Raw genomic sequence first — 12,475 nt, forward strand, 5'->3', positions numbered from 1 at the left:
TCTGTTTGGTTTTTGGGGCGAGACAGATTTATGCCTGGGTCCGACCAAATGCCGAATATTATCCTTTGCCTGTCTCCTGGCTAGACGCTTGATCCTCCTCAGATGGAGAGATGTTGCCCCGCCCACTCATGCTCAATGGCTTAACGACATTGTGGCCTGTTTGGACCTCGAAAAAATTAATTATTCAGTTCTCAATTCGGATCTAAAGTTCCATAAGGTCTGGGGACCTTTTATCGAGTACTTTCATAACCTTCCTCTTGACTAGGGCTTTTTTTTTTCTTTTCGGTCCCTTGCTTTCAGCTCCTTTTTTTTTCTGGTAGAAGGCATTATTATCCTCTGTTGCTGAGTGTATTCACAGTCTGGGAGCTTGGCTGTCCTGACTTATACTCTCTACACTGTGTTGTGGTTGGTCTGGAGTTGCTGTTGTTTTTTCTTGTGTTGTGGGGCTTGGGGAGGACACTAAGCTTACTTGTCTTTAATTCAGGTGCTTTTTTTTTGCTAAATTCTCTTCCTTTGTAGTATATTGTTATTGTATGCTTAATTTTGCACTGTTTTAATGTTCCTCATTGGGATTTGGGGTTTTTAATTTGTAAAATGTTTTGAAAAACTAATTAAAAAAATATATAAAAAAAGGTTAGTTACCTAAAATAATGTAGTAATTACTAATTATACTTATTGAAAATAACCTTTTAGCTAAATGTTTCTGTTAACTAGTTAGTCAGTTTTTCAAATACAGTACCACAATGCATGTCTCTAATTTACATCACCTCACCTTTCCTGTTCCGGTCTGTACAGCTGTATTCCAGCTGAAAATACTGTAATAGTTAGACAGTTTAATGATTTCAAATTTTCCGTGCAAGAAAAAATTAAATCCAAACTGATTTCAAACTTTGCTCAAGTGGTGGCATTTATACTTCAAAATGAACAGCTTTGCGACCTTGAACAGTTGATGGGACACTGGGGGAACCTTTCCTGCATCTAGAATGGACTGTAAGCAAGGTGTTAGCCCAGGGGTGGGCAAACTTTTTGACTTGTGGGCCACAAAGGGTTCTAAAATTTGACAGGGGGGCCAGACCAGGAGCAGATGGACGGAGTGTTTTGGTAATACACCTCATAAGAGAAAATAAAAATTCATGGGATATGCAGAAAACATGTGCTTTAATTTCAATTGAAAATGAACAAATGCATTACAACAAAATATCTGTCTTTGAAGTCCCATGGTATTTAGCTATTTATTGAAATGACTTTTAAAACACTGAAAATTAAATGAATAAAATACAGCTTTTTTTAATAGTAACTGTTATTATTTTAAAGCACTGAAAATTCTGTTATCCTTCAAGATATTATCATCATCACTCTCCTCCTGACTGTCTTTATTTCAAAAACGGTAGGAGATGCAGGTCTACTTGTCCTGCTCCTTCTTATTCAATTGTCCCCTGTGCCAAAACTCAACAATGACCAGCACAAAGACAGAACAGTGTGTGGAACGCCAGTATGCGGAGCGCGTTATTTGATCTGGAGCGCATTTTTTATTTTGAGAACATACGTGCACCTGCCACTACTCATGTCCATCACTTAACAGAAATGACATGTAACATGTAAGGCTTATTGAAAAAAATATTTTCAAATGCATTTTTTACATAACACAACGAAGAAACTTATTTTTAATTTCAGTGGGAACAGTGTTGTTGGTCTCCCTTTTTAGCCAGCGCATCAAAGTCTGGATTTAGTTTTGTTGTGGCGATTCTCAGGATGGATCTGAGGTGTTGGTCAGTTAACTTGGATCTGTGGCTGGCTTTGTTGATGTTCATGACGCTGAACGCCTGTTCACACAAATAGGTCGAGCCGAACAAAGAGTAAAGCGCAAATGTGGAGTAATACGCTGCACCTCAACAAAGGTCAATGTGCAGAGGTGTGCTACATGCAGCGCTAAAATTACGACACGGAGTCGGTAACTGCAGTCGAAGAAAAAAAACTTTATTCGAAATCCCCAGCCTCACTTTTAAGCCTCCCTCAACCTGCCCCCCGTGGCGCAGAGGCTCCAAAGTTCTGTGCTCACAAATCCCCGCAGGCTATCTCCCTTAGCCGGAACGCTGGCTAATTGTGAGCCGGTTCGGATGTGCCAGGAAATGGGTCACCACAAATGTATATAGAGTGCGTCATCTATTGGGAAAACGCAAGAATTGCGGGGAAAAAACGTTAACAAGGTTTATTAATATAATTTCATCAAGTTCTGTGGGCCGGATTAAAAAGCTTAACGGGCCACATATGGCCCGCGGGCCGTAGTTTGCCCATGCCTGTGTTAGCCTAATGAATCAACTCAAAAACAAGCTGAAAAACCATTTAGGTGAATATCATTTGGATATGTTAATGAGAATCAAAAGCTATCAATTGGAGGGAAGTTCTATTAGTCTAGATAGAGTTTACAAAGAATGGGTAAATGCCAAGGACAGGAGAGAGAAAAAATAACTGAGTGACTTAAATATGTATGTTATTTTGTTGTTATTCTGTGCAGTTTTATGTCAAATATTTTGTAAACCTACATAAACTGTGCCATTTGCGCATTCAGAGTGCACCTATTTTTGTCATAGGAAAAAAATTTGCTCAGCATAAGATTTTTGTGCACACTGATTACTAAAAATTAGAGGCAAAAGTGATTATGGGTAATAGATGTGATTTACATGGACTTCAGAATGCTTTTGATAAGGTACTATGTGGGAGGCTGGTTGAGAAGGTGAGAGCCTATGGGATCCAGTGAAAGATGGTAAGATGGATCCAAAATAGGCTTGTCCATAGGAGACAGTGGGTAATGGCAGTGGGTTGTTTTTACAATTGATTGTCTATGACCAGTGGTGTTTCCACAAGGATTGGTGCCAGTGCTCTTGATATTTGTAATATACACAAATAACTTGGATGTAGAAAGCAAGATCAGCAAATTCACAAATGACATGCAGGTTGGCAGAGTTGTTAATAGTGTGCAAGGTAATCTTAGACTTCAGTGAGTCACTGATGTGTTGGTATAATAGGGACTGACAAATGGCAAATGGTGTTTAATCCAGACAAATATAAGGGGACATATTTTAGGAGCACTAATGAGGCTAGGACTTACAGGATGAATGCAAGTCTTTGTGAGTCTGGAGGAACAAAGTGACCTTGGAGTAGAAGTTATTGGCAATACAAATAAATAACATGCTTCAGAAGGCATCTGGGGCACTGGTCTGGGCAATGAATACAGAAGCAGAGAGCATATGCTCCAGCGTTGTGATCCTTGGTCAGACCTCAATTGCAGAAGTATGTGCAGTCCTGGGCACAAAGGTACAGGTAGAATGTGATAGCATTAGAGAGGGTTCAGTTATGAGGAGAGACTGGAGAAGCGAGGTATGCTCTCTCTGGAGTGCAGAAGGTTAAGAAGGGACTTAATTGACATACAGTATATGAAATACAGGGGTAAAGGCAGGACAATCTTCTTCACGTACAGAGCATCATGCGCCTGGAATGCACTGCCTGAGAAACTGGCTGAAGCTGGGTGGCGGACAGAATTTAAAATGTGTTTTTATCAGCATTTCAACTGGTTATTCATAAAGAGCTATGGACAAGGTGCGGGTGTGGGTTGTCAGAGAAAGCTGACCACTGGTCATCTTGGACAAATTGAGCCAAATGTCTGTTCCCATGCTGTACAATACTGATTCTAAGAGGCAGCAAAAGCATGATGGGCTGAGTTCCATTATCTTGATGTTACAATAGACAGTAGGTGCAGGAGTAGGCCATTCGGCCCTTCTAGCCAGCACCGCCATTCACTGTGATCATGGCTGATCATACACAATCAGTACCCAGTTCCTGCCCTCTCCCCATATCCCTTGACCCTGCTATCTATAAGAGCTCTATCTAACTTTCTCTTGAATGCATCCACAGACTTGGCCTCCAGTGCCTTCTGGGGCAGAGCATTCTGCATATTCACCACTCTCTGGGTGAAAAAGTTTTTCCGCATCTCTGTTCTAAATGGCCTACCCCTTATTCTTAAACTGTGGCCTCTAGTTCTAGACTCACCCATCAGCGGGAACATGCTTCCTGCCTCCAGTGTGTCTGATCCCTTAATAATCTTATATGTTTCAATCAGATCCCCTCTCATCCTTCTAAATTCCAGTGTATACAAGCCCAGTCACTCCAATCTTTCAACATATGACAGTCCAGCCATTCCGGGAATTAATCTTGTGAACCTATGCTGCACTCCCTCAATAGCAAGAATGTCCTTCCTCAAATTTGGAGACCAAAACTCCAGGTGGGGTCTCACCAGGGCCCTGTACAGCTGCAGAAGGACCTCTTTACTCCTATACTCAATTCCTCTCGTTATAAAAGCCTGCATGCCATTAGCTTTCTTCACTGCCTGCTGTTCCTGCATGCTTGCTTTCATTGACTGATGTACAAGAACACCTAAATCTCATTGTACTTCCCCTTTTCCTAACTTGACTCCATTTAGATAGTAATCTGTGTGCTGTCTTTATGACAGTTATTTAGTTTATAATATTTTCACCTAGTAATTCATTCGATAGTATTTTCTAGTTAGAATTAGAAGTGTTTAAAGTATATTCATTGCATGTAAAATATATCGGCATGCGATGACGTCACATCCGGTTTCGCCGCGTCTTGTGGGAAAGTACCGGTTTGAAATTAGCGCGAGGGTGGGGGCTCACCACGAGGCACACCTGAGCAGAAGTTGTTTTGCAGGCATGAGAAATCACAGTGAGAGCAACGCTTTTTCACCATATGTTAATGTGAAGAGTGAACAGTAAATGGTTAATCTTACTGCGATCTGGTTCTTATTGACTGTGGTTTATCTCGACGTTTAATTCGGCGCTTCGTTACACGCGAAGGAGAACGTTACAATCTGCCTTCCTGTTCTTGCCACCAAAGTGGATAACCTCACATTTATCCACATTAAATTGCATCTGCCATCTATTTGCCCACTCACCCAACTTGTCCAAAGTCACCCTGCATTCTCATAACATCCTGCTGACATTTCACACAGCCACCCAGCTTTGTGTCATCAGCAAATTTGCTAATGTTACTTTTAATCCCTTCATGTCAATGAATCCCTTTTAATCCCTTCATCCCTAAATGTCAACAATTTAGATGAGGGCATTGAAAACTATATCAGCAAGTTTGCTGACGATACTAAACTGGGTGGCACTGTGACATGTGAAGAGGACATTAGGAGAATACAGGGAGACTTGGATAGGCTGGGTGAGTGGGCAGATACTTGGCAGATGTCATTCAATGTGAATAAATGTGAAGTTATCCACTTTGGAAGCAGGAACAAGAGGGCAGAGTATTGTCTGAATGGTGCAGAGTTAGGTAAGGGAGAAATGCAAAGAGACCTAGGAGTCCTAGTTCACCAGTCAATGAAGGTGAATGAGCAAGTGCAACAGGCAGTGAAGAGGGCAAATGGAATGTTGGCCTTTGTTACAAGGGAAATTGAGTACAAGAGCAAGGATGTCCTTTTGCATTTGTACAGGGCCCTGGTGAGACCACACCTGGAATATTGTGTACAGTTTTGGTCTTCAGGTTTAAGGAAGGACATTCTGGCAATTGAGGAAGTGCAGCGTAGCTTCACTAGGTTGATTCCTGGGATGGCAGGGCTGTCTTACGCAGAGAGATTGGAGAGATTGGGCTTGTACACGCTGGAGTTGAGGAGATTGAGAGGGGATCTGATTGAAACGTTTAAGATAATTAAAGGATTTGATAGGATTGAGGCAGGAAATATGTTCCAGTTGTTGGGAGAGTCCAGTACCAGAGGGCATGGATTGAGAATAAGAGGTCAGTTATTTAAAACAGAGTTGAGGAAGAGCTTCTTCTCCCAGAGAGTTGTGGAGGTGTGGAATGCACTGCCTCGGAAGACGGTGGAGGCCAATCCTCTGGATGCTTTCAAGAAGGAGCTAGATAGATATCTGATGGATAGTGGAATCAAGGGATATGGGTTCAAGGCAGGGACTGGGTATTGATAGTGAATGATCAGCCATGATCTCAGAATGGAGGTGCAGACTCAAGGGGCCGAATGGTCTACTTCTGCACCTATTGTCTATTGTCTATCTAAATCATTAATGTATACTGTAAACAGCTGCGGTCCCAGCACCGAACCTTGCGGTACCCCACTGGTCACAGCCTGCCATTCCAAAAGGGACCCGTTAATCACAACTCTTTGTTTCCTGTCAGCCAGCCAATTTTCAATCCATGTCAGTACTCTGCCCCCAATACCATGTGCCCTAATTTTGCCCACTAATCTGCTATGTGGGACTTTATCAAAAGCTTTCTGGAAGTCCAGGTACACTACTTCCACTGGCTCTCCCTTGTCCATTTTCATAGTTACATCCTCAAAAAACTCCAGAAGATTAGTCAAGCATGATTTTCCCTTCATAAATCCATGCTGACTTGGACTGATCCTTCTACTGCTATCCAAATGTGTCGTAATTTCCTCTTTTATAATTGACTCCGGCATCTTTCCCACCACTAACGTCAGGCTAACTGGTCTATAATTCCCTATTTTCTCTCTCCCTCCTTTCTTGAAAAGTGGGACAACATTAGCCACCCTCCAATCAGCAGGAACTGTTCCTGAATCTATAGAACATTGGAAAATGATTACCAATGCGTCCACGATTTCTAGAACCATCTCTTTAAGTACCCTGGGATACAAACCATCAGGTCCTGGGGACTTATCAGCCTTCAGACTCAACAGTCTATCCAACACCGTTTCTTGCCTAATATAAATTTCCTTCAGTTCATCCTTTACCCTAGTTCCTTTGGCCACTATTACATCTGGGAGATTGTTCGTGTCTTCCCTAGTGAAGACAGATCCAAAGTACCTGCTCAACTCCTCTGCCATTTCCTTGTTCCCCATAATAAGTTCACCCGTTTCTGTCTTCAATGGCCCAATTTTGGTCTTAACTACTTTTTTTACTATTCACATACCTAAAAAAGCTTTTACTATCCTCCTTTATATTCTTGGCTAGTTTACCTTCGTACCTCATTTTTTCTTGGCGTTACAAATAAAATGACCTTCATTGGCAACTGCACCTCAGAATAAAACAACTCAAGCCTGTCCTCTTTTCAAATAATTAAAAGAAACTTCATCAAACAATGAATACCATCTACAGATATTTGTCTATTTTTTTAAAAGATGATCTTTAGGCCAGTAACATAACTTAATTTGGAAGCGGTTAAATATTCATTGAATTATAAAATATAATATTGGCAAAAGCAGAACAGCTGAAATTTAACTATAAGGACTTCAAAGGAAGTAGCTATAAGCCTGAACGGCTTCAACTAACATTCTCTTGTAAAAGATGTTGAATGCTTAAGAAAAGCTCTCACTAATCAAAACTGCTGATGCAATCAGCTCTGCAGTGCCACAAAGAAACAATTTAACTCCAACTGCGGAGTCCACTCAAATTCTCTTTAAAATTAGTTATGATTCATACTAGTAACTTTTTAAAAAATGCTTATTCTTGTGCAACACTGGCAAGGGAAAATTTTATATCCCACAAATAAAGAAAAATGTAGTTCCAGACTGGTACTGTATATGACTTCAAGGTGGGACGGGACCTGGACTTCGCGTTCATCTATTTGGATGACATCCTCATAGCCAGCAGCAGTCGTCAGGAGCATCTGTCCCACCTCCGTCAACTCTGCGCCCGACTGAGTGAGTACGGTCTTACAATCAACCCTGCCAAATGCCAGTTTGGACTCGATACCATTGACTTCCTGGGCCACAGGATTACTAAAGACGGGGCAAACCCTCTGCCCACTAAGGTAGATGCGGTCCGCCACTTTCCCCGACCCGCCACGATCAAAAGTCTTCAGGAATTCGTAGGTATGGTCAATTTCTACCGCCGCTTCCTCCCTTCAGCTGCCCGGATCATGTGCCCCCTGTTCGCCCTGATGTCGGGTCCAAGCAAGGACATTACCTGGGACGAGGAGTCCGCCGCCGCTTTCGTTCAAACGAAGGAAGCTTTGGCGAACGCCGCAATGCTAGTACATCCCAGAATGGACGCCCCTACCACCTTCACAGTGGACGCATCTAACACGGCAGTCGGTGGGGTGCTGGAGCAACTCATCGCAGGTCGCTGGCAACCCCTGGCGTTTTTCAGCAAACACCTGCGGCCACCCAAGCTCAAGTACAGTGCTTTCGACCGGGAACTGTTGGCGCTCTACCTGGCAATCCGGCATTTCAGGTACTTCCTAGAAGGTCGGCCCTTCACCGCGTTCACGGACCACAAACCGCTTACCTTTGCGTTTACGAAAGAGTCCAACCCCTGGTCGTCCCGCCAGCAACGCCACCTGTCCTACATCTCTGAATACACGACGGATGTCCGGCATGTCTCGGGTAAGAACAATGTCGTGGCGGATGCGCTCTCTCGCCCTACCGTTCATGCCCTTTTCCAAGGGATAGACTTTGAGGCACTGACAGAGGCGCAGCAGGCGGATGAGGAGATTCCGAGTTATAGAACCGCAGTCTCCGGTTTGCAGCTCCAGGACCTCCCCGTGGGCCCGGGTGAGAGGACCCTACTCTGTGACGTCGCCACCGGCCAGCCCCGTCCCGTCGTCCCGACAGCCTGGCGGCACCGTGTTTTCAACTCCATTCATAACTTGGCGCATCCCTCCATCCGGACAACTGTCCGGATGGTTTCCAGCAGGTTCGTTTGGCACGGACTCCGCAAACAGGTCAGTGAATGGGCCAAAACGTGCATGCACTGCCAGATGGCCAAGGTGCAGCGGCACACCAAAGCCCCACCGCAGCAGTTCCATCTCGCCCACCAGCGTTTCGACTACATTCATGTGGATATCGTGGGCCCCCTGCCAGTGTCGCGCAGAGCGTGGCACCTCCTGACTATCGTGGACCGGTTCACAGGATGGCCGGAGGCGGTCCCGCTCACCGACATCACCTCCGAATCTTGCACCCGAGCCCTGATCACCACCTGGATATCTCGCTTTGGTGTACCGGCCCACATTACCTCCGACAGAGGCGCCCAGTTCACCTCCAGCCTGTGGTCAGCTATGGCCAGCCTTTTGGGGACTCAGCTGCACCACACCACTGCCTACCACCCACAGTCAAACAGGCTAGTGGAGCGTTTCCACCGTCACCTGAAGTCGGCCCTCATGGCCCGCCTGCGAGGAGCCAACTGGGCGGACGAGCTTCCCTGGGTCCTACTCGACATCCGCACAGCGCCCAAGGACAACCTGCACGCTTCGTCGGCCGAGTTGGTATACGGCGCGCCCCTGGTCGTCCCCGGGGAGTTCCTACCAGCCCCACAGGGGCAAGAGGAAGATCCCGCAGCAGTCCTGGGCAGACTACGCGAGAAGCTCGGTAACCTGGCCCCCATACCCACTTCACAGCACGGGCGGCACCCGACTTGCGTACCCAAAGACCTACAGAACTGTAAGTTTGTGTTTGTACGAAGGGGCGGGCATCGGCCACCGCTGCAGCGGCCATACGAGGGGCCGTTTATGGTGCTCCGGAACAACGGGTCCACGTTCGTGCTGGACGTTGGGGGGAAAGAGGAGGTTTTCACGGTGGACCGCCTCAAACCGGCCCATGTGAACCTGGCGCAACCGGCCGTGTTTCCGGCACCTCGGCGCAGAGGCCGACCTCCCAAGCAGGTTCTGGCCCAGACTGTGGACATTGGGGGGTGTATCGTCGGTTATGGGGGGGGGTTATGTGGCGACCCATTTCCCGGCACATCCGAACCGACTCACAGTTAGATAGCCTACGGGGGTTTGCGAGCACAGAGTTTTCGAGCCTCTGCGCCACGGGGGGCAGGTTGAGGGAGGCTTAAAAGTGAGGCTGAGGATTTCGAATAAAGTTTTTCCTTCGACTGCAGTTACCGACTCCGTGTCGTAATTTTAGCGCTGCGTGTAGCACACCGCTACAATTCAAAAAATATGGGCACATTTTTTAAGTGCAAAGTAAATTTATTATCAAGGTAGATGTATGTCACTTTATACAACCCTGAGATTCATTTTCTTATGGGCTTAATCAATAAACCCAATAACCATAAAAGAAACAATGGAAGACCACACTCAACAGGGCAGACAACCAGTGTCCAAAAGGCACCTGTGCAAATACAAAAGAGAGAAAAATATAAAGAAATAATAATAAATAAATAAGCAAAAAAAATCTAGAACATGAGATGAAGAGTCCTTGAAAGTGAGTCCATAGGTTGTAGGAACAGTTCAAAGTAAAATTTATTATCAGAGTACATATGTCATCACATACAACCCTGTGATTCTTTTTCTGCAGGCATACTTAGCAAATCTATAAAAAAGAAACTGTATACAGGATCTGTAAACTGTAAACATCAGGAACTATAAACTAAACAAACTGTGCAAATGCAGATAATAAATAAATAGTAATTAACAATGAGCCTGAAATACCAATTAGTGTAGTTATGACCCTTTTGTTTATGAGCCTGATAGTTGAGGTGTAATAACTATTCCTGAACTTTCTGGTGTGAGTCCTGAGGCTCCTGTACCTTCTTCCTGATGGCAACCGTGAAAAGAGAGCATGATATGGGTGTTGGGGGCCTCGATGATGGATGCTGCATTCCTGAGACAATGCTCCATGAAGATGTGCTCAGTGGTGTGGAGGGCTTTACCCACGATAGACTGGGCCATATCCACTTCTTTGTGTAGGATTTTCTGTTCAAAGGTGTTGGTGTTTCCATATCAGGCCACGACACAGCCAGTCAATATACTCTTCACCACACATTTACAGAAGTTTGTCACAGTTTTAGATGCTTTGTTAAATCTTCACAAACCTTTAAGGAAGTAGAGGTGCTTTCTTCATTATTGCAATTATGCGCTGGGCTCAGGACGAGTCCTTTGAAAAACTAACAACAAGGAATTTAAAGTTAATTATCTTCTCCAGCTCTGATTCTGCGATGAGGACAGGATCATGGACTTCTAGCTTCCTTCTCAATAATCAATAATCAGCTGCTTGGTCTTGCTGACATGGGTAAGAAGTTGTTGGGCATCACTCAGCCAGCTTTTCAATCTCCTTCCCATAAGCTGATTTGTCACCACCTTTGATTCAGCCGACAACAGTGGTGTCATCAGCAAACTTAAATATGGTATGAGAACTGTGATTAGTTACATAGTCACAAGTCATTAAGTGTGCGCCTTGCCAAAGATGAAAATAACGTACATGCATTCTGGACTCCTTTGTTTCTCCTTCAATTAGTTCTATGCTTTGGAGTTACAAAACATTAACAGATGGAGTGCAGTATATTCAAAAGTGAAGGAGGAAGGGATGTAATTGATGTAAACCATGAGGTGGAGCTCTTTTCGTGGATCTTCATCTCTAGCTTTCCTTTCTGAGTTGGAGATTATGGGCTCAAGGGGTGTTGTTGAAGTAATCTGCACAAGTTGCAGCTATGCTTCTTTTGGAGAACGCTGGCACCTGTGGTTTTAATGAGGGATATGAATGCTTAAGGTGGCAGCTAGATTTCTTGTCATGCCAGCTGCATTGGGGGAGTGTTAACTTCTTTTGAATCTGGTTGGAGGTGTAATTGCCCAGGTAAGTAATGAGATCTTTTTAAAAATTCTGATGCTTGTCGATGAATGTTTGGAAGTCAGGAAGAAAACATTATTCATGGAAGACCACATCTATGATCTGTACCATGGCCACAATATTCAAGCAACTTGTCTAGTTCATTTCTGGTCAACCCTCATCATATCCCTACCCACCGTGCCACCTCTTCTGAAGACGCTGATTATTAAGAATTACCAATGAAGTGTCAAGGGGAAGTAAATGTACTCTCTTGCTGAAAATATACACTGGTACATTTACTTAATATTTTGTCTAATATTTATCTTTTAGATCCTGGTATATGCAAATATGAACCGCTTCACTATTAAATGATGATAACAGATTTAAATTCTAGGCAGTCCAAGTGAACTTCCCTAAATCCAATTTTATGTTGGAAGGAAGGTCTTTGCAGAAGTGCTGAAGATGGCTATGACCAGGACATTGTTCTGAGCAACTCCTGTAGCAGTTGCCTGGACCTCAGGTAATTAGTACAACTTGAGACAAATAAATGTAGAATTTTCACACAGGTATTATTGAAAGTACCCTGTCTGTGCAGGAACCTAAGAAGCTGCAGAGGGTGGAGAATTCAGCCCAAATATCACTGACACGTCCCACCCCACTATTGGCAATACTTACATGAGGCCTGCCTTAAGAGTGCAAAATCTATCATCAAAGATCCTTGCTATTGGAGCCATTCCATTTTCTATCAGCGACCATCATGCAAAGGTGCAAAAGCTTGAAGATGCACACCACCAGGTTCAAAAACACCTACTCCCCTTCAGCTATTTGGTTCTTGAACCAAACGACACAACCCTAATTACTCCCTCAATATAACATTATGATCACTTTGCACTACTATGGACTTTGTTTTTATTTTTGTTCTAATTGTGTTCTTTC

At 44.1% G+C, this 12,475-nt stretch overlaps 1 protein-coding gene across 2 annotated transcripts in view; it reads right to left on the reverse strand.

The window, feature by feature from the left end:
* kdm4b (lysine (K)-specific demethylase 4B) overlaps window positions 1-12,475 on the reverse strand; it is a 558,544-nt gene that overhangs the window by 54,982 nt on the left and 491,087 nt on the right. The gene's annotated exons all lie outside the window — the stretch shown is intronic.

The sequence above is a fragment of the Hypanus sabinus genome, chromosome 16, assembly GCF_030144855.1.
Source record: "Hypanus sabinus isolate sHypSab1 chromosome 16, sHypSab1.hap1, whole genome shotgun sequence".
Classification (NCBI taxonomy): Eukaryota; Metazoa; Chordata; class Chondrichthyes; order Myliobatiformes; family Dasyatidae; genus Hypanus; species Hypanus sabinus.